This window comes from Peromyscus maniculatus, chromosome 9 (assembly GCF_049852395.1).
Source record: "Peromyscus maniculatus bairdii isolate BWxNUB_F1_BW_parent chromosome 9, HU_Pman_BW_mat_3.1, whole genome shotgun sequence".
In the NCBI taxonomy this organism is placed as follows: domain Eukaryota; kingdom Metazoa; phylum Chordata; class Mammalia; order Rodentia; family Cricetidae; genus Peromyscus; species Peromyscus maniculatus.
Genome location: NC_134860.1, coordinates 44,945,009 through 44,967,817, shown reverse-complemented (window position 1 = coordinate 44,967,817; position 22,809 = coordinate 44,945,009). Strand labels below are relative to the sequence as shown.

The window sequence follows — 22,809 nt, the reverse complement described above, 5'->3', positions numbered from 1 at the left end:
CGCCGCCATCCTCCGGCTCCCCGGCGGCTCCTCCAGAGCGGCAGAACTTGGGGAGAGGAAACGACACGCTGGTGGAGGGGTCGGGAGGAACAGGGAGCGGGAGAGATCCGCCGATCCGGCTTCCTATGACTGTTTCTAGGAGGAGAACGGTTAAACAGAAAACAAAAAACGACAGACCAATACAAATAAGACTAACACTCGCTGCGCGGCTTCGGTTCCAAACCGAAAGCAAAACCTCAGAAGAAGACTGCGAGGGTCCAGCCCCCTCTTCTCCAACCAACACAACGTATCCCTCGGATACGTGAGTGGCCCCAAAAAAACCGTGCCCCAGAGGGGACTTCAGACCGTGCCCCAGAGGGCACTACAGACCGTGCCTCAGAGGGCACTACAGACGAACCGTGGAACGTCTTCCAGGTTCCCAGTGGCGAAGTCCGGACCCGTCGGTCCCCCCTTTCAGATCCACTGACACAGACAGATTATCAGACGCAGGCGCGGAGACAAACAAACAACATTTAACATTCAGACAAACAGACAACACTCAGACAGGACAGGGATGACATAAACCAAGGCCGGCCGGCTTACCTCCTGATGGTGGGTCGGTGGTTCCAGGGAGGGGTCTCAATCCCCGTACGGGCCACCAAATGAAAGACCCCCGGCTGAGATCTTCCTCCGGGAGAGACCCCAAACCCAAGGAACACACCGAAACCACAGATCAGATGCAAAAGCAAGAGGGTTTATTTAGACCAGGTACCTGGGGCGAAGTCTCTTGGAGGACTTGCGCCCTTTCTTAGGGCAAGGGGGACTTTTTATGGGATCCCAGGGGCAGAGGCGCGGTTACAGAAGCGAGAAGCATAGTTACAGGGTCCCTATTGGTTGTTTTAAAGAAGGCCAGGGTGAACTTGGGGTCGTATGTGTGTGGCTGATTTGGCCTTGTCCAGGCCAGCTGCTTATTCCTCAAGGCCAGGGGGCCAGCCATAAAATATCCTGATTCGACTCAACTGTCTTTCTCCCAAGGCCGCCGACCACAGTTATCTCTCTCAAGGCTGAATGGCTGGCCATAGCTATCTCTGTCAAGGCCGGGTGGCTGGCTACTGCTGTGAACTCCTGTTTTTTTGATTCCTTTAGAATGGCGTTTCTTAGGCTAAGTTATAGGGGGGGGGGAGCATTTCATTGGCCCAAAGCCCCATGTCCTCATAATGGAGCGGGGGTCTTTCACATGTAATCCCATACGCTGTTTTGTATTCTGTGGGTAGCTGTACACGTGTGTCTTATGTTCACACATACACAAATACACAAGAATAACAGAGGTCTGGAGAGAGAGTGAGAGAGAAAGAGAGAGAGAGAGAGAGAGAGAGAGAGAACTTCATGGATAAGGAGCTAAGATGATAGAAGGGTGTGGTCAGGGGGCAGCAAGAGGGATCTGGGATGATGGTGATGCTGTAGTAGTTTCCATTGAGTAGCGTTGACCAAAATAACCAAAGCTACGCAGAGGAAAGATTTATTTTGCCCGTCATTTCAAAGGGCCCAATTCAAACTTTCTTTGCCCCATGTGCTTGGTCAGAATATCAGTCATGATGGACAGAGCTACAAACAGGAAGCAAAGAGAGGACTGTGGGATATGATATGGCCCTGAGGTCAAGTCCCTAGTGGCTCCTGTCTTTCACTAGGCCTCATCTCCTAAAAACCATCACAAATTGGGGGCTGGAGAGATGGCTCAGCAATTTAGAGTACTTGTTGCTCTTGCAGAAGACCCTAGTTGGGTTTCCAGCACCCATATGATGGCTTACAACCATCTGTAACTTCAGTTCCAAAGGACTGGATATCTCTTCTGACCTCTAGGGACATGAGGCACACATATGATGCATGCACATACATGCAGGCAAAACATTCATACCTAGCCGGGCGGTGGTGGCACACACCTTTAATCTCAGCCCTCGGGAGGCAGAGGCAGGCAGATCTCTATCAGTCTGAGGCCAGCCTGGGCTACAGAGTGAGTTCCAGGAAAGGTGCAAAGCTACACAGTAAAAAAGAAAAACCCTGTCTCAACACGCGCACACACACACATACACACACACAATTCATACCTATAAATAAATCTAAAAAACATTTTTTAAAATCATAAAATAGCAACAGCTGGGGTCTGCACATCCCCCCCCCACAGGCCTGTGGGAAACATCCCCGTACAAACCACAGTAATAGGAGAGTTGGCTTACTTTGGTTATGAGGGTGGCTTCACGAGGCTGCACATGTTGTAGAATTGCATACATACATGCCCCACACGGACACAACTGAGTCTGCACTAGTCAAATGGAGTTCAGTGGTTTGTAACAGTTACTTTTTTGGTTTTGTTATTGTATTATAGTTGTGTAAGATTAATGCTGAGGAAGACTGGTAGGGGAGCCAGTAGCTGGGGATATCCTACATCTAGTGATAAGAAGCCCTAATGTGGCTCTTTTAGCCTAGGGGGGAAAGTTAGATTCTTTAAAAAATAAATAAATAAATAAATAAATAAATAAATAAATAAATAAATAAATAAATAAAAAAAATATGCCTTTAATCCCAGCACTCAGGAGGCAGAGTCTGGCTGATCTCTGTGAGTTTGAGGCCAGCCTGGGCTACAAAGCAGGTTTCAGGACAGCCAGAGCTACACAGAGAAACTCTGTCTCAAAAAACCAAACAAAGATTTACATTTTTGATTTTTTAGATTTATTTTATATGTGTGAATGTTTTGCCTGCATGTATGTATGTGTACCACTTGCATGTTTGGTGTCCTCAGAGGTCAGAAGAGGACATTGGAATGGTTGTGAGCCACCACGAGGATGCTGGGAATTGAACCCAGGTCCTCTAGAAGAGCAACAAGTGCTCTTAACTACTGAGCCATCTCTCCAGTCCCTACATTTATTTATTCATTCATTCATTCATTCATTCATTTTCAGGTAGGTGGGTGTGTGTGTGTGTGTGTGTGTGTGTGTGTGTGTGTGTGTGTGTTTATATGTAGCATGGAACATGTGTTTAGGAGAGACAACAACTGTCAGGAATTGCTTCACTCCTTGCCACCCTATGGATTCCTTCCGGAGATCAAACTCAGGTCATTGAACTTAGCAGCAAACACCTTTACCCACTGAGCCATTGTGCCAACTTAAAGAGAGGTGATTTTGATTTCACTTTCTTCACTGTGTTTGAAACTTTTTCTTTTATCCCTAGAATTACAGCAGTCATCTGAGTGAGAGAGTGGAGACAGGGACAACAGTCTAAGAATGACTGTGGGCAAATGTGCTAAGAGCTGGAATCCTGGCCAACATACTGAGTGCCCAAGCCATGCTCACAACATCACGTCCAGACTTGGGGTGTCTACACGGCTCAAGGCATTGACGCTCAGCCTTGGAGAGCAGGGGACTTGGAATCAGATCTCTCCAGGACGGAGGCAGTTTTCCGGGGATTCCAGCATGCATCTAGCTATGAGAACCACTGACTTAAGCTGATTTTAGTAGCTATCCAGTTTCTAGCATAAAATAATAATAATAATAATAATAATAATAATAATAATAATAATAATAATTACCTGGGATAGCATCTTACTGAAAACACTTATTTTTTTTTTTTTTTGGTTTTTCGAGACAGGGTTTCTCTGCGTAGCTTTGCGCCTTTCCTGGAGCTCACTTGGTAGCCCAGGCTGGCCTCGAACTCACAGAGATCCGCCTGGCTCTGCCTCCCGAGTGCTGGGATTAAAGGCGTGCGCCACCACCGCCCGGCTGAAAACACTTATTTTAAGTGAGAGAGAACACAGGACCCTGGAGTATTGAAAAGATCAGAACCAGTTCATTTCCCCATCAGCTTTGGTTCAGCCATCTGTGAAACTTTCCTAACATTGACATTAATTTCCACAGGTTCTTGGATGACTGACTGGGACCAACGTACAGTGAAGTTGCAACACTAAAAATAGAACCAACCAGAATAACGAAGAAACGTGGTTTGGTCCTCCGCCTTGCTGGAACTTCTCTGTATTGTCACTGGTAGTGTTTCTGGCAGGATGGTGGCCCTCCCTCGGACTCGGAGGCAGCATTGTGTCTGTCCTTTCCAAATGCTAAGCAACCAACCAAAGGACCAAGAGATGCTGGCATGAGGATCCGTTCCATTAGCTTCAGAAACATCTGTCATGGTTTTTCACATCTGCACTTAGAGGATCACTGCAAACAACAAAGAAACAAGCAGACAAAAACCTTTGAATTAGAAGTGGGCAGTGATGGTGCACGCCTTTAATCCCAGCACTTGGTAGGCAGAGGCAGGTGGATCTCTGAGTTTGAGGCCAGCCTGGTCTACAGAGCGAGATCCAGGACAGGCACCAAAACTACACAGAGAAACCCTGTCTCAAAAAGCCAAAACAAACAAAAAACAAAAACAAAAACAAAACCCCCCAAAAAACAACCAAACAACAACAACAAAAAAAAAATCATAAAACTGTTGGTCACTGCAGTGTTTCAGACTTGACTCTGAAAACAAGCACGTCACTTGCTGAGTTGCTGAGTTACTTGTCCTTCGGCCACTGTAGAGACCCTATAGTGACAGGAAACAAACACAAATTTAAAAGTAAACCCACAGGATTAATGAAATGTAAAAGTGGCGAGGAGTGGGAAAATATCCATGTCTAGAATTCAATAAACTTAGGGAGACAAAAGAAACAAACAGCCGGGCGGTGGCGGCGCACGCCTTTAATCCCAGCACTCGGGAGGCAGAGGCAGGCGGATCTTTGTGAGTTTGAGGCCAGTCTGGGCTACCAAGTGAGTTCCAGGAAAGGCACAAAGCTACACCGAGAAACCCTGTCTCCAAAAACCAAAAAAAAAAAAAAAAAAAAAAAAAAAAGAAAGAAAAAAAAAAAAAGAAACAAACAAACATAAAAGAGGCCAGTGAGCCAGGCCTGGAGGCTAACAGCCTGGAGGCTTGTCCTGCCCCTGTCCCTAATGTTGGTGCAAAAATGCGGATTCTGATGGCCCGGTCTAGGCGGGGCATGAGGGCCTGCATTGCTAACTCCTTGCTGGTGATGCCACCAAAACTGTCCTGGTCAGCAGGTCACAAGCCAGGTCTGCTTGTGGAACCTGAGAGGGACTTAAGGCTGAGAGGAGTGGGGGTGGGGGAGTGGGGGCTGGAACCGGGGACATTCATTACAGCTCTAATGTGGGGTCTGAACACCCATTCTCCATCCACACAGGACACGGAAGAGACAGAGTTGTAGCCAGTCTGCCCTGTAGAAACCAGGTTCAGCGTTGCCCACTCTTAGTTTAAAAAAAAAATCTAGAATTTCTGTGAAGCATCCTGACTTTGTCTTATTTTGGGCAACAGACGGAAGGCTTCTGTGTTAAAGACAAGCAGATTTTTCTAGGGAGAACCAGAGTTGCTTGTTCTGACACTCCCGGGTTCTTGTCTGCTCACAGCGTTGAGGAGGAGGGAGCAAGCTGAAGCAGCCTGCAGATGCCAGTGTGTATCGAGGATTCGAAACCACGAGGATCTTGAAAACCAAAGGGTCTTAGACTGGATAGTTTTATGTCATTTTGACACAAGCTGGAGTCATCTGAGAGGAGGAGCCTTAATTAAGAAAATGCCCACAGAAGATGGGGCTGTAAGTCTGTAGAACATTTTCTTAATTAGTGATTGATGGGGGAGGGCCCAGCCCATTGCGGTGGGGTCATCCCTAGGCTGGTGGCCCTGGGTTCTATAAGAAAGCAGACTGAACTGGGTGGGCAGTGGTGGCACACACCTTTAATCCCAACACTCGGGAGGCAGAGGCAGGAGGATCTCTGTGAGTTTGAGGCCAGCCTGGTCTACAGAAAGAGTTCCAGGACAGCCAGGACTACACAGAGAAACCTTGTCTGGGGTGAGGGGAAGCAAGCAAGCAAGCAAGTGAGCGAGTTGAGCAAGTCATGACAGCAAGCTGGTAAGCAGCTCCCCTCCATGACCTCTGCACCAGCTCCTGCCTCCAGGTTCCTGCCCTGCTTGAGTTCCTGTCCTGACTTCCTTTGATGATGAACAGTTCATCAGGTGTGGTGGTTTGATGACAATGGCCCCCATAGGCTCATGTTTGAAGACCAGGTCCCCAGTCAATGGGACAGTTTGGGAAGGATTAGGAGGAGTGGCCTTCTTGGAGTTTGTGTGTCACTGGGAAGCAGGCTTTGAGGAAGCAGGTTTTGAGCTCTCTCTCTCTCTCTCTCTCTCTCTCTCTCTCTCTCTCTCTCTCTCTCTCTCTCTCTCTCTGTCTTTCTGTCTCTGTCTCTCAGCTACTGCTCCAACACTATGGCTGTCTGCTTCCAACCTTCTGAAAATGTAAGCAAGCCCCCAAATAAATGCTTCCTTTGTAAGAGTTGCCTTGGTCTTGGAGTCACTTCACAGCCATAGAGCAGTGACTAGGACACCTAGGAAACACTCTCCCAGAACAATCCATGATCCCAGTACTGGCCCTGTGGAGAATGGATTCTCGCAGGCTGCTTGCTCTGCAGTGGGCCATGGCTCCGGCCACAAAAATGTTAACACTTTTCCTTTTCCTTTCTTCTTTTTTTTAAAGATTTATTTTGTTTTTTTGCCATCCATATCTCCAGTTCCAGGGGACTTCTATGTGGTGCACATAATACTCCTCTCTCTCTCTCTCTCTCTCTCTCTCTCTCTCTCTCTCTCTCTCTCTCTCTCATACACACACACACACACACACACACACACACACACACACACACACGAAATAAATGAATCCTTAAAAAAGATTAAGCCAGGTGGTGGTGGCACACACCTTCAATTCCAGCACTAGGCAGGGAAAGATAGGCAGATGTCTGAATTCAAAGCCAACCTGGTTTACGGCAAGAGTTCCAGGACAGCCAGGGCTGCAAAGAAAGACCCTGTTTCAAGAAGGAAGGGAAAAAAAGATTTCTTTCACTTTTTAAATAAAACATGCACATGCAGAGGCCAGAGGCTTTGCACTGGATGCCCTGGAACTGGAGTTACAGACACTTGTGAGTCACCCAGTGTGGATGCTGGGTATTGAACTTGGGTCCTCTGAAAGAGTAGCAGTGTATGCTCCTAACCACTGAGCCATCTCTCCAGCCCTGAGGTAAAGAAACTATGGGTATTCCAATAGTGGCATCGACAATTAACATAAAATAACTGGTTTTGTTTTTGTAGGGAGGGCAGACTCAGTGGCACATACCCTTGATCACAGCTCTCAGGAGGCAGAGGCAGGTGGGTTTCTGAGTTTGAGGCTAGCTTGGTTACTTAGTGAGATCCAGACCAGCCAGAACTACCCAGTGACACCCTGTCTCAAAAACTAAATAAAAATCAATCAATTAATTAACGGTTTGTTATTGAACTAAATGGGAGTGACAGTGGTGGAGGGAGAAGGATTGGGTTTTGCCCTGAATGACACGCCTCTCCTGAAAGCAAGCCACGAATCAACAGGCAAGCACAGTTCAGCAAGGTAGAAAAATCTACAGGTGTAAGATAGTGTTATATTTATAGCTTTAGTTTGTGGAGCCTAGAGGTCTCTGAAAATTAGTGATACATTTCAAGAAGCTGATCTATTGGTTATGAGACTTAGATCAGATGCAAAAATAAAAACAAATGGCTGTTAAGGGCCCTAAAATTGCCTGGGCTAATTTAGGCTTCTGACCTATAACATTCCATCTCTTTCCAGTCTCGATGCTCTAGTCAAAGTCAAGGCCCCTGTGAGATCTTTTGCATAGACACACCTTCTGTAGAGAATTTCAGGTCACAGCTCCTACCTCTGGCCATGCGCCACAGTGCATACGTTTGGAGGCCAAGTGTTTTCTGCCCCAGGAAGCTTCGAAGGATGTGATACAGATGACGCTAAGTGGGCGGGAGAGTCGTCTTTAGGGGAGAGAAATAGCTGTTGAAGTCATCCGTGGAGGCGTCCTGCATCACGGTACTGTTATTAGCCATCTGCTCCTGTTAATTTTTGCCTGCCCTTGGCATCTGATATAACATGTACACATCACATAACAAGAGTTCGTGGCTGATAGAGAACAGAGCTTAAAACAGGTAGTGAGCTGGGCAGTGGTGGCACACGCCTTTAATCCCAGCACTCTGGGAGGCAGAGCCAGGCAGATCTCTGTGAGTTCGAGGCCAGCCTGGTCTACAGAGCTAGATCCAGGAAAGGAGGAAAGGCACAAAGCTCTACACAGAAAAACCCTGTCTTGGGCTGGAGAGATGGCTCACAGATTAAGAGCACTGACTGTTCTTCCAGAGGTTCCGAGTCCAATTACCAGCAACCACATGGTGGCTCACAACCATCTGTAATGAGATCTGGTGCCCTCTTCTGGCCTGCAGTCATACATGCTGTATACATAATAAATAAATAAATCTTTAAAAAAAGAAAAAAAAGAAAAATCCTGTCTTGAAAAACCAAAAGAAAAGAAAAAATCAAAAACAAAAACAGGCAGTGTGGTGCGTATTGGTAATTCCAGTGCTTAGAACAAGGGAAGTCAGAGGATTGGCAGCTTGCTGACACAGCAAGAATGATTTTCTAAAAAACCCCACCCAAATCAACAACAATAAAGAAACAGAGCCAGTGAGATGGCTCCGTGGGTAAACATGCTTAGAACGCAAGCCTGACCACCTGAGTTTGAGCTCCCCACCTCCACAGTGGAAAGAGAACTGACTCTCTCAAGTTGTTCTCCGATTTCCATGAGCTCTTTGACCTGTACCTTGTGGACCCACTCATGTACACACACACATCATGCACACACACATGCACACTCATACACACATCATAAACACACACAGCATACACAGAGTTGCAGAATATGTGTTTATTTACGCAAAAATGTGTTGCATTTGTTTAACTATGTAAAGATGTATTGCATTTGTTTAATTATATGAGATGTAGCTGGGTGGTGGTGGTGCTGTCCTTTAATCCCCAGGACTTGGGAGGCAGAGGCAGAGATGAATCTTTGTGAGTTCGAGGCCAACCTCGTATACAGAGCAAGTTCCTGGACAGCTAGGATTGTTAAACAAAGAAACTCTGTCTTGAAAAACCAAACTAACTAACTAACTAAAATAAATAAATAAATAATAAAAAATTTAAAAAATTGTGAAGATATGTTGCTGTTTTAACTTGCCTACCTAAGGCACCTGATTGGTCAAATAAAAAGCTGAATGGCCAATAGCAAGGGAGGAGGTATAGGTGGGACTTCCAGGCAGGGAGAATAAGTAGGAGGAGGAATTTAGGCTGGGGGGTGGAGAAGAAGAAGAGATGCCAGGGGCCAGCCAGCCAGACACGAAGGAAGCAGGAAAGTAGGACATACAGAATGAAGGGTAAGCAGGTTAAATTAAGTTATAAGAGCTAGTGGGACAAGCCTAAGCCAAGGCTGAGCATTCATAATTGATAAGAAGTCTCCATGTCTTTATTTGGGAGCTGGTTGGTGACCCAAAGAAAATTCCAACTACAACATACCATACACACATACACACAAACACACACACATACACAAAGCATAGCGTAGCTGAAAGGGGAAAAAGGTAGCAGATGAGGGAAATTGGCAGCCAAGCCAACTGAGAATCCCTTGAACATCACCATACTCTGTAATTTACCTGACGCCATTCCTCCCCGTGTCTATAGTCATCTGACGGTTGTTGGCTTGATTCTTGTTTTTTAGAGACATGGTCTCTTGTCCCCTAGGCTGGCCTCTAGCTCACCATGAAGCTGACCCTTCTGCCTCTACCTCCCACTAAAACTTACTACACCATGAGTACTCTGGTTCTTAAAATACTCAGAATAATCCACTTTCTTCCAATTCAAAGCTATAGCCTCATACCCAGTGGCTAGTTCTGAGAAACACTGATCTTGAGCGTCTAAATTATTGTAACTCACATTTTACTAATAATTTCACTTGTCACATTGTTTTGCTCATACATGAGTTCCTGATTTACATCAATGTCAGGACTTTTGCACAAGCTTAGTATCTTACCTCTGTGAAAACAAATGCAGTCCAGTTAGGTAAAAAGCAGCTGGACTTTAAAGGACACACCCTAAGGACAAGACTCCCCACCACTTTTGAATGGAAAACATTAAAAAATGTTAGCATTGTTTAGTGTGTTGGCCTATGTCTTTACTTCCAGCACTGAGGAGGCAGAGGCAGGCCAATCTCTGTGAGTCTGAGACCAGTCTGGTCTACATAGTGAGTTCCAGAACAGCCAGGGCTATAAAGGAAGATCCTGTCTCAAAACAAAACAAAAAAAGATTTTAAAATGTCGACACTACAATTTATAAAATAGCTATTATAAATGCGTATGTATCATGTCCCTCCCTCCCTTCCTCCTTCCCTCCCTCCCTCCCCTCCTCCCTCCCTCCCTCCCTCCTCCCTCCCTCCCTCCCTTCCTCTCTCTCTCCCTTTAGGAAATTGTAGAGTATATTATAGTTGTATCTTTACAAAAATTTGTATCTTTAAAGAAGTTTAACCTTTATTTTTATTCTATATGCATGGGTATTTTGCTTGTTATGTGTGTCAATACAACACATGCATGCAGTTCCCGCAGAGGCCAGAAGGAGGAATTGGATCCCCTGGGACTGGATCATCTACTGGGTCATCTACTACCTGGTGGGTGCTGGGAATTGAACCAGGGTCCTCTGGAAGAGCAGCTAGTACTTTTAACAGCTGAGTCATCTCTACACATACACACACATTTTAGACATGAAGCAAGAGAAAGACGGGCTCTTTGTTTTTCAGACAAACAGACGAGAAAGGGAAGGAAACTCACAAGTTCCTACTGAGAGCAGATCAGTGCTCCGTGAACACTGCCATTTACGCACAGGGATCAAACTCCAGTTTTGCTCAGTGTATCAGAAAATCTGGAAATAATTTCATCAACTTGATCGCACTTAAAATCTTTCACAAATTCTGTCCCATTTAAAAATCATTTCACAGCTTTCCGAAAACGTTCCCAGGCTATGTCAGTCCCTGGCTCCGTTGCCTGTTTGAGAAACACTGTCATCTCCAGTACAAAACTGGGCTTTTCCCCCTCGACATGTTTTCACGTTCTCAGAGAGCAGCCTTCATTTTTCTCACAGAGCTACCTCTCTTCTTCCTGTTTGGTTGGGTTATCAGTTCGAGGCCAGCCTGGTCTACAGAGAGAGATCCAGGACAGGCACCAAAACTACACAGAGAAACCCTGTCTCGAAAAACCATTAAAAAAAAAAAAAAAGCAAAAAGACTCATAAAAAAAAAAAAACAAAAACAAAAACAAGAGCTCCATAAAGTTACACATGGCTGTTCTGTTAGCCAGATGACACAGTTGCTTTTTATCACAACACATACACACACACACACACACACACACACACACACACACACACACACACACACACTTCCAAGTAGCTTAGCTGTACATACACACAGTTTTGAAAACTTTTATTAGAATATATTAAATGTAAATAATAATTTTTTCCAAAAATATTTAACTTACGGTTGTGTTTATGCATACCTATATATGCAGGTACCCACAGAGGCCACAGGAGCCATCGGATCTCTTAGAACTGGAATCACAGACATTTGTGAGCCTCACATGGGTGCTGGGATCTGAACTCTGGTCCTCTAGTAGAGCAATGAGTGCTCTTCACTGCTGAGGCTGATCCCACTGGTTTCAGTATCATATTTTCATACATACACACTTCATGTGTTGTGACTATATTTACATATATCCTCTTGGGTGCCCCCTGTCCCCGCCCCCCTCCTGACACTTCCTCTTTCGAACTATCCCCTTTCTATTTTTTTTTAACTTTCTTTTTTTTAAGTGTCTTAATTTATTTATTGAACAAATACAAGTGCCAATCTACTTTTTTTTTTCTTCTGGAGATTCTTGCAGCCTGACTGACTAGTAGCCAGAGTACTTCTTTATTTATACAACATTTAGTAAGCAGGGATACATTCATGATGTTCCAAAACATAGATCACATCAGTTTTGGTTTCCGACATGTATGTCTCTTCCTTTTGCTCATATTTTAGTCATCATTAATAAACTATGACAGAACAGATGTTGGGGTGAGGGAATTTCCAGGGTCCAGGACCCTGAATGTCTGACAATTGTCTAGGGGTATCTGTAAAACAAAAAATAGGTGTGTGCTAGACTCAAGGACATCTGGCCACCTTATCTAATGGTTGGAATGTTTGGGATGTCAGGTACTTCCTCGCCCCTGGGTGGATCCCTGGGTGGTATCAGCTAAAGGCTTTTCCTGGATCTGGGTGTTGCCTGCCAGTAAGCCTGTCACAGAAACTGTATCTAGGCCCCTAAGCCTGTCATGGCTGCTGTGTGGTCAAGCTATTTTGGGGCCCCTTCACAATGGAATGCGGGTGGGCCGGATCTTGTTACAGGTCTTTTGCAGGTAAACACAGCGGCTGTGGGTTCAAGAGTTCAACAGCCCTGCCATGCCCAGAAGACAGTTCCACACCACCCACCCTTTCATTCTCTCTGCTCCCACTTCTGCCCTGTTTGGAGGCTCTGAGGGGGCTTGATGTCCGCTTATGGTTAAGCATCCAGTACTCACTTATTCTCAACACTTTGAGGGGTCACATAATTGTTTAGAGACAGAGTCTCTATATAGCTCAGGCCGACTTTCAAACTCATGATCCTTCTGCCTCAGCCATTCCAGATGTTGAGGTTACAGGCATGCACCCACACATTCAGTGAAACCAAAAATGTTAAACAAGCCGGGCGGTGGTGGCGCACGCCTTTAATCCCAGCACTCGGGAGGCAGAGGCAGGCGGATCTCTGTGAGTTCGAGGCCAGCCTGGGCTACCAAGTGAGTCCCAGGAAAGGCGCAAAGCTACACAGAGAAACCCTGTCTCGAAAAACCAAAAAAAAAAAAAAAAAAAAATGTTAAACAAGTCCTTTTGAAATTATTATTTTTTAAAGTATGTGCATGCATGTATCTCTGTGTAGGGGTATATGTACATGAGTATAGGTACCTGTGGAGGTCAGAGGCATCAGATCCCTTCGGGGCTGGAATTATAGGTGACTGTGAACCACTAAGAGTAAGTACTGGGAACTAAACTCAAGTATTTTGCAAGAACAGCAAGTGCTCTTAATCACTGAGCCATCTTTCCAGCTCCATTAAGTGAATTGTATCTACTTAAGATTTCACCCAAGTTGTCAGGTTTGATGGTATGTGCCTGTAATCCTAGGCCTAAGGCAAAGGGTTGAGTTAAAATCATCCTGTGTTACAAAATAATGAGTTCAAGGCCAGCCTGGGCTACATAGCAGAAGGGAAAAAAAAAGCTACAACAACAAAATATTGTAAGGTAGGCAATCCTGGGCTGGAACTTTCTATGTATCTGAGGATGAGCTTGAACTCCTGACCCTCCTGCCTCCACCCTCTCAAGTGCTGGAATAACCAACAGGCTGCCATGTCCTGCTCCAGTGCCTGTTTCTGAGTTATGAGTGCCTGTGTGTTTCTGAGTCAGTTTTGTTCCATGTAAACAATGTACCAACACAAGTGCTCAGTACACACACACATACAAAAATAGAAACATGTAAACAATGTACCAACACAAGTGCTCAATATACACACACATACAAAAATAGAAATATGTAAACGATGTACCAACACAAGTGCCCAACGCACACACACATGCAAAAACAGAAAACAAATATTCTCCAGCTTTCATTCCAATTCACTTGTCAGTTTTCAAGTGGTGTGATTGGCAGCCTGAGGCAGTTTAGAAGTGAAGTTTAAAAATGTAAGTGATAAAAAAAAAAAAAATGAGCCGGTTTGCTTATTTCTCTTAAGTTTTTTTTTTTTTCCGTTTAAGGTGAGTATGGTAGAACACCCGTCAGCCATCAGCACTTCGTGAGCTGAGAGGACGGTAGCCTGGGCTACATCATGAAGTTCCAGGCCAGCCAGGGCTACCAAAACAAACAAACAAACAAAAAAACCCAAGCTCTGTTTTCTTTATAAATGAAATTGTAAGGACTTCTGGAGATTGTCATTCAGATTTACAGATGGAACAAGACTGTTGATAAAGTTAAACTCAAATGCCACATACAGCCAAGCATGATGGCGCACATAGTGAATTCCAGGACAGCCAAGGCTGCATAGGTAGAACTTGTTTAAATAAATAAATAAATAAATAAATAAATAAATAAATAAATAAATAAATAAATAAATAAATAAATAAATGCCAAAGCCACATTCAGTTTGGTCTTGAGTGTGACCATTAGCTACTTTTGTTTGTGATAACTCTCAGAAAGGGATTGTAGGCAGTCTCCACAGCTGTTGAAGTTCTGTCAGTTGTTGAAATTCTCATTGGAAAATTGATTCCTTATTTATTTACTTTATGTGTATGGGTGTCTTGCCTGCATGTATATCTGTATACTACATGTGTGCCTAGTGCTTGAGGAGGCCAGAAGAGGGTGTCGGATACCCTGGGACTGTGGTTGCAGACGTTTGTGAGCCATTTGTTAGGTGTACTGATCTCTCATTTTCCTCCTTCTCTCACTGAACCTGGAGAGAGGCTGACGGTCAGCAACTGACATCCATCCTCCCCCATCACACATTCCCTGGGTCACAGATGTGCCTGACCACACCTGGCTTCTATGTGTGTTCTGGAGATAGGGATTCTGATCCTCAAATTTGTGCACCCAGCACTCTGGCCTGCTGAGCCATCTCCCCAGCCCCTGCTAAGAGGTTATTGAATGATGAGCTAGAATGTATATACCAAGACCTGACTAACTGGTTAAGTCCTTTTAACCTAACTTGTTTTGTAATCAGAGGTAGCCCTTTAGTGAGCAGAGCAGAGAAGTCTATGTCCACCAATGTGAAAAAGCCTCCCTTGAGTTTTCTAAGATCTTCTTCTTCTTCTTCTTCTTCTTCTTCTTCTTCTTCTTCTTCTTCTTCTTCTTCTTCTTCTTCTTCTTCTTCTTCTTCTTCTCCTCCTTCTCCTTCTCCTTCTCCTTCTCCTTCTCCTTCTCCTTCTCCTTCTCCTTCTCCTTCTCCTTCTCCTTCTCCTTCTCCTTCTCCTTCTCCTTCTCCTTCTCCTTCTCCTTCTCCTTCTCCTTCTCCTTCTCCTTCTCCTTTTCTCCTTCTCCTTCTCCTTCTCCTTCTCCTTCTCCTTCTCCTTCTCCTTCTCCTTCTCCTTCTCCTTCTCCTTCTCCTTCTCCTTCTCCTTCTCCTTCTCCTTCTCCTTCTCCTTCTCCTCCTCCTCCTCCTCCTCCTCCTCCTCCTCCTCCTCCTCCTCCTTCTTCTCCTTCTTTTTCTGTCTCTCTGTCTCTCTCATTGTTTGAGACAAGGCCACTATGTAACCTTGGTTGACCCACAACTCACCATTTGACCAGGCTGACTTCAAACCCATAGGACTCTGCCTGCCAAATTCTGGGATTAAAGGCTGCACCACCATGTCCAACTTGCCTTCCTGTCTTATTATTGCAGGGTTTAGTCATTTTAGCAATTTACTCTGGGTTTTAAAACACTTTCTATTGCATCAAAATTTAGACATAGCCATCCATAAGTTTACACACACACACACACACACACACACACACACACACACACACAAACATACCTTTTGTTTCATTGTCCAAAGCATCTATTTTACTGGATAAAAATTTTAGAAACGTCAAATGTTCCCCATATAAACTATAAAGCCAAGTTATCATCAGTTAAATTACCTAATTTTCTAAGTATTTGGAAGTTGATGCACCATAATTATCAAATATGAATCCAGCGGGAGCATCAAATGATTTTTCCCAAATACTTCCTTCTTCTTGAATCGCTGTTTCTCACATTCTCAGGGCTTCCATGTCTTCTATGCTAACTGATGGGGTGCCTTCTGGATTGATTTAGGCAGGAGTTTTGAAGGTAGCTTCCTGAGTTTTATCCCAAGGCTGGATCTCCTGCTTGTCAGGTCTGTCCTGCATATTTACTTCATGAACCTAGTCTGGTATGCTTCAGTCACTTCTGGTCACCCCTTACATATGTCTCACCAGAGGGGCCAATAAAGTTGCTTCCGATCCAAGAATTCGGTCTGTTATTTCAGGACTTTCCCATGAGGCCAATGTCTACCCTGGGGAGGCCCCCTGGTCCCCCCAATCTGTTGGGTTGGGGGGAATGAGTGCCTTTTCAGGGTTTTTATGATCTGGTGCTCATGGACCATCAATGCAAAGAGGGTGAGGGTGCAATGATAGGAGAAAAGGCCTGTGGTGGTACCTGAACCAGTGGGGAAGGTGCAATGAATGGTCGTCTCTGGGTACCATGTTGGGTGCCCAAACTGACAATGGACAGTAATGGCTCCGCTTTAAAGAAGACACTTTATGCTGAGTCACACAAGGGGGACTGTGGCCCAGAAATCAGAATTGTTGTCAATTTGTCCCGAATGGCATGTTCCATCCAGAGAGATGACGTATATGTTTCTTGTCACAGAACAAAAGGAAGTCCTAATTCAGTACATTCACCAACCATCGCAGTGGTCTACGAGAACACCAGTGGGAGGGCGGGGTCGAGGGTTGTAGCAAAGCAGGAAAGGCCCGTGTGCGGATCCAGAGATGCGTGCTCAGCGTTAGGCTTGGCAGAGGCTGGACGTCTATCAAAGTTAACGACACATTCCAGGAAACTGTTCTCTTGGTTCTGCAGCTGTTAGGTCAAGTGCAAAGTTAAAGGGCCTAAGATAATCAGCCAGTGTAATCTTGGCTCTCAACCTGTCATGTCCCATCTCTCCACAGTGGCCGTGTTCTAATAAGCCGAGGTCAAGTTTTCTGCAGCATCTTGAGTGTAGCTGTAGGTTCTTTCATTTAAAACAATTTAAAAACCTATATCCGTTTATTTTGTGTGGGGGAGGCGCATGCATGCCACAGTGTGAATGCAGAGGTCGGAGGATAACTTGTGGGAGTCGGTTTTCTCCTTTTCCTATGTGGGTCTCAGGAATCAGACTCCGGTCATCAGGCTAAGCAAGCATGGTTACCTTTAGAGCCAGCTTGCCTGTCCTTTACATTTTCAATGGGCCGTTACTGTGGGTTTGGGTGTGTGTGGGCATGCCTGCGACGCTGCCCATGTGGAGGCCAGAGGACACCTTTGTGGAGTGGATGATCTCCTTCCACTTTCATGTGTGTTCTCCGACGTTGAACTCAGATCAGCCCGGCTTGTGCAGCAAGTGCTTTTATCCACTCAGGCACCTCTTTTGTTTTTTTTTTTTTTGTTTGTTTGTTTTGTTTGTTTTTTTTGAGACAGGGTTTCTCTGCGTAGCTTTGCACCTTTCCTGGAGCTCACTTGGTAGCCCAGGCTGGCCTCGAACTCACAGAGATCCACCTGCCTCTGCCTCCCGAGTGCTGGGATTAAAGGCGTGCGCCACCACCGCCCGGCTTCCACTCAGGCATCTCACTGGAGCCAGGGACAGCTTCCTCAGGGAGCTCCAGTCTCCTGTGATGATGGGTCAGAGTGAAGTCGGTCTAAATTGACTATGTCAAAGTCATAGTGGCAGCTTCTGGAAAGGGGAAGGGGAAGGAGCTAGAATACTAACATCCTTTGCTTAGAAAGTAGGAGGTCAGTTGGCTCTCTGTAGTGACTAGAACAAATGGTAAGACTTCATCTGTTGATTGAAGATATTTGCCCTGAGAAGAATTAAGAAAAGTGCTATCAGTCTAGAGAATGAGGGCTGAGTAAGAGGGTTAATTCCCGTCTTTAGTAGTAGTAGGTTAAGTCTATGTCCTAAATTAATTAGGAAGAAGCAGCAGTAAGGACGTCTGGTCAACACTGAAAGCTCAAACAAGAAGGACGAGTTCAAAGCTGGTGCCTTATGGGGCCGGAATGATGGTTCAACACTGGCTGCTCCTGCAGAGGCCCTGGGTTCCGTTCTCAACCCTGATGTGGTGGCCATCCACTTGGAACTCAGGTATCAGGAGATCTAACACCCTCTTCCGGTCTCCAAGGACACTCAAACACACATGAATACACACACAAGAAGACACACAGACACATAAATATATTTAAAAAACAAACAAGAGTTGGTGCTTTAGAAGAGCAGAGTCAGGAATGGAACTGTGGCTTTCCGTTACAAGCTAGCTCATTGTTCACATTGATGCTTAGCCCTATGTGTGCAATATGAGTAATAGTGAACACGCCTATACCAAGGTACGTGAGTCTGTATTCTAACTATCCACGAGTACATATTTAAAAGTCTGTCAGAGGTGTAGTTCGAGAAAACTGGCAGATCAGAGAGTGTCTCAGTTCACGTGAGAAGAAAACACACTGAGGGCTGGTGAGTCGGCTCAGTAGGTACAAACTTTGCTTTCCATGCAAGCCTGGAGACCTGAGTTTGACCCTGGGGCCGATATAAAGGTGGAAGGAGGGAACCTGTTCTACAAAATTCTCCACATATGCATCATAGCTGCATACTTACATACATCCACACCACCCCCACCTCCCACATATACACATATACACCTACATATGCACATACCTATACCCCCACACACCCCTACACACAGACATTCACACATACACATACACACATACACACACATACAAATATACACCTACAGACACATATGCACACACCTACACAGCCACATACCTACACACACCCCTACACAGACATTCACACATACACACACACATACCTACACACACACACATATACACATATACACCTACATACACATATTCGCACACAATCTACACACATACCCCACACTCACCTACACACAGACACATACCTACACACAATACACACATGCCTTAACAATCATCCACACCTACACACAAACACACACAACAGCCCCCACACCTACACACACATACATATTTACACACCTGTACACACAAAACAATGAATAAAAGTCAATAGTAAAAGAAAACACATTGAGTTCATGCACAGCACCAATTGACTTAAGAGAGAGAAACAGATGAAGCAAGCATTAATGTTTACGGGATCCGCATGCCATTACCAGGGTGTGGAAATCTTTTTTTTTCAAGTTTTTTTTCAATCTGAAGATACAAATTTAAATGTTAGTTCTTCTTCCCTTTCTGCATTGAGCATTTTACCATCTTTGAAAAACAGAAAAATCTGATGATGCAAAGGAAGACTCAGAGGGAAGAATGGACTGCCCATAGCAGAGGACCAGGCAATGGCTGATCAAGTCCAGGAGAGTGAGGGCCAACAATCAGGCAGTTAGTGTTAGCCCCGGCTTTGGTGAGAGATGCTTCTCTTTGCAGAGGGCAACAGTTAATCCAGAGTGTGGGAGTCCGTGGGAGTCCAGCTCCGATCTGCTCCCACCTATCGAAGGGTTCTTGGGTGGAGGAGAGAGGAATGAGAAAATATTAGAAAGATAGAAGGAGACAATAGGAAAGACAGATGCAGGATAGCTTCAGGAGGGCCCTGGGTCAACACCCAGCTGCCCAAAGCTTTATTCAAAAGGGCTTTTTATAATATGCCAAGGGGAGAGGCAAAAGACCTCCCCCTGCTAGATGAAAGCACACTGTAGAGCCAAGTGTAGACCCTTCCAAACACTTTGTAACCACGCCCCTGGCAAAACCATCCCATTATGCAGCCCTGCTGGGTAAAGCAAGCTCAGATTCTCTGACCCTGAGTCAGGTCTCACTGGGAAGTCTCTGTGGGCCACCACTAACTGGTCGAAATGCTGGAAGAAGTGACTGTCGAGTGCTCAGCCTTGAAGAAGACATTCAGTTCATCCCCTCCAAGACTCAGAGAACATTACGGAGAAGGGGGCAGAAAGAATGCAAGAGCTGAAGGATGGGGAGGAGTGCTGTGAGATGCTGTCTGTTGGACATGAACTAACAGCAGCTGTGGTTGCCTGCCAAAGAGGGGTCTCATCAAGGGTAGAGAAAGTGTCTTAGTCAGGGTTGCTATTGCTGTGAAGAGACGCCATGACCACGGCAACTCTTATAAAGGAAAACATTCAACTGGGAATGGCTTACAGTTTCAGAGGGTTAGTCCATTATCATGGCAGCTTGCAGGCAGACATGGTGCTGGAGAAGGAGCTGAGAGTTCTACATCTTGATGTGAAGGCAGCAGGAGACTGAGAGCCACTAGGTAGGGTTGAGCTTCTGAGACCTCAAAGCCTGCCCCCAGGGACCCACTTCTTGCAACAAGGCCACACCTACTCCAACAAGACCACACCTCCTAATAGTGCCACTGCCTATGGGCCAAGCATTCAAACACATGAGTCTATGGGAGCTGTTCCTATTCAAACCACCATATAAAGGGTTCACGAGCCTCACCCTTCCTGGTGGAGCCTTTTGGTGGTGAATAGCTGTGGGGGAGAGGGAGTCATTTTCTTCAGTGGACTAGCCTAAGTTCCCATGTTCCAGCAAATAACCTTCCCCACCCAAGTTAAACAGCAGGACAGAGCTGAAGAGATGACTCAGCAGTTAAGAGCACCAGCTGCTCTTACAGAGGACCCTGGTTCAGCTCCCACACCCACGTGGTGGCTCATAATCATTTGTAACTCCAGCTGCAGGGGACCTGACACCCCTTTCTGGCTTCCTCAGTCCCCCGATTACATGTAAGCAAAACCACTCATACACATAAAGTGAATCTTAAGACACACACACACACACACACACACACACACACACACACACACACACGTACAAAACCCAACCAACCAACTCTGCAGGCCAGAAGAAAAGAAACGGACATGAGAAGAGAGAGGAGGCCTTGCTGGGAAAGGGAAGGGGTTTCACAGGAATGGGAGAGAGCTGAGGAAGGAGGATGAGGGTAAAAATGTATCATATATATGGATGAAATCATCTAAGACGGGTAAATAAAAGAAATCTTAAAACTTGCTTCTCTGCCTTTTGTCTAAAATCAAGTGAAAAATCAATTTACAGCCACTTTTAAATGTAGAGTTACTACAAAATCATGTTCGAAATAGTATTTAGACATGTAAGGACTAGAGTAACAGATGTCCTGCTCTTTGAGTGACCTGTCTGTGTCTTGTCTGACAGAGCTTGTGACTGGTCTGGTGGCTGAGAAGTTCAGGCCTTGCCCAGAGGCACTGAGTGAGTGGGCAGGCAGAGGCGACTTGTCGCCCGTCTGGAGCTCTTCCGAAGAGAAGACGCTGGCGGTTCCTGACAAAAGGCGAGGTTGGCACTTCTGGGTCAGCCGATAATGTTTTTTATTGATCGTGTTCAGTGTGTTGCTTCAGGCTGCCCCTTCACGTTGGCTAATAATATAAGATAATCTGATAGCTGTTAGTGTAAGTCCAATACTTTCTTTTTCACTTGTTTTGACTAGTAATTAATCTTGTTGAAAACGAGCATGACAGGGCTGAGGATGTAGTTTGGTGACAGAATGCATTCCCAGCAATGGGTCTGTAACACCACAAAACCAAATACGTTCCTTATTTATTAGTAGTATTTGCTGACTGCTTAGCAAGTGAGAGGCACTGGGGCCATTAATGTGTGTGTGTGTGTGTGTGTGTGTGTGTGTGTGTGTGTGTGTGTGTATACATATATATTAGACAGAGTCTCATGTAGCCCAGGCTATCTTCAAAATCACTATGTAATATCACAGATGATCTTGAAAGTCTGACCCTCCTGTCTCTACCAACGGAATGTTGGGATTACAGGTGTGTGTCACCACATCTGGTTTATACAGGGCTGGGGGTCAAATTCAGGGCTCTATGCATGCGAGGCAAGCATTCTAGCAACTGAGCTACTTCCTCAATCCAAGCAGCCATTAAAATATCATCATTCCCATTTTACAGATGAGTCTGCTTAGAAAGGTGAGGCTGGCATGTGGCTAAGTGGTCATCGCCCTTGCCTAGCATTTGCAAGTCCCTGGGTTTGATCCCCAGCTCCGCAAAGCCCACGATATCTGTAAGGGAGCTGGAGGGATAGATCAGTGGTTAAAAATTCCTGCTTCCTGACAGGAGACAGCCACGGTGGGCGCCTAGCCGGAATGGCTTGCTCTGAAGAAGCTCCACTTCCTCAGGGACTGGCAGGATCGAGAGAACACTAGGTTCAACCAGCCGGTGTGCACGGTCAGCCGACAGAAGGTCTGGCAGGAGGAAGCGCTTTGCATGGCCCCCTGCCCTGCGTCCTGCCCCTTCAGGCTTGTAGTGAGGTGCCCTAAAGTGAGATACCACCCCCAAGGTCTGAGCTGGCAGAGGCTTCAGCCTGGAAAAACTCAGGGTGGCTGGTATCCATAAGAAAGTGGCCCTCACCGTTGGCATTTCTGTAGACCCAAGGAGATGAAACAAATCCACAGAGTCACTACAGGCCAGTGCGCAGTGCCTGAAAGAATACTGCTCCAAGCTCGTTCTTTTTCCCAGGAGGCCTTCTGCTCCAAGAACAGAGGCAGTTCTGCTGAAGAATTCAAAAAGACCACACAGCTAAGAGGACCTGTGATGCCCATCTGGAATGCCTTACAAAAAGGAGAAAACCAGATTCATCACAGAGGGAGAGATGCACTTTAAAGGCCTTCGCCAGTTTTCTTGCCTAGCTCCTTAGCATCTGAGCAAAATGGGTGAAGGAAGCGGGGAAGCTGCAGAACAAGATGTTGAAAAGAAACAGTAATGCGCTGTTGGAGTAATACATTTTCAGTAAATGAAAAACAAAATAACAACAACCCTAAAGCGTGATCCTAATTAATCAATAAAAACCAGGACTCAGATATTGGGGTAAAGCTGAAAGATAAAAGAAGCAAAGGAGCAGCCACAGTTACTTCTTACCTCTCTGAATCCTCAGACCAAAAAGAGGGGCTGAGATCCTGTCTCCACCTGCCTTATATTCATGTCTCTACCTCCCAGTTGTGCTGGGATTAAAGGTGTGAGCCTCCCAAGTGCTGGGATCAAAGGTGTGAGCCT

At 45.5% G+C, this 22,809-nt stretch overlaps 1 pseudogene; it reads left to right on the top strand.

Moving 5' to 3' along the window:
- The first annotated feature begins 18,079 nt into the window (after positions 1-18,079).
- Positions 18,080-22,453, top strand: LOC102918095 (large ribosomal subunit protein eL13 pseudogene; annotated as a pseudogene).
- The last annotated feature ends 356 nt before the right edge of the window (positions 22,454-22,809 follow it).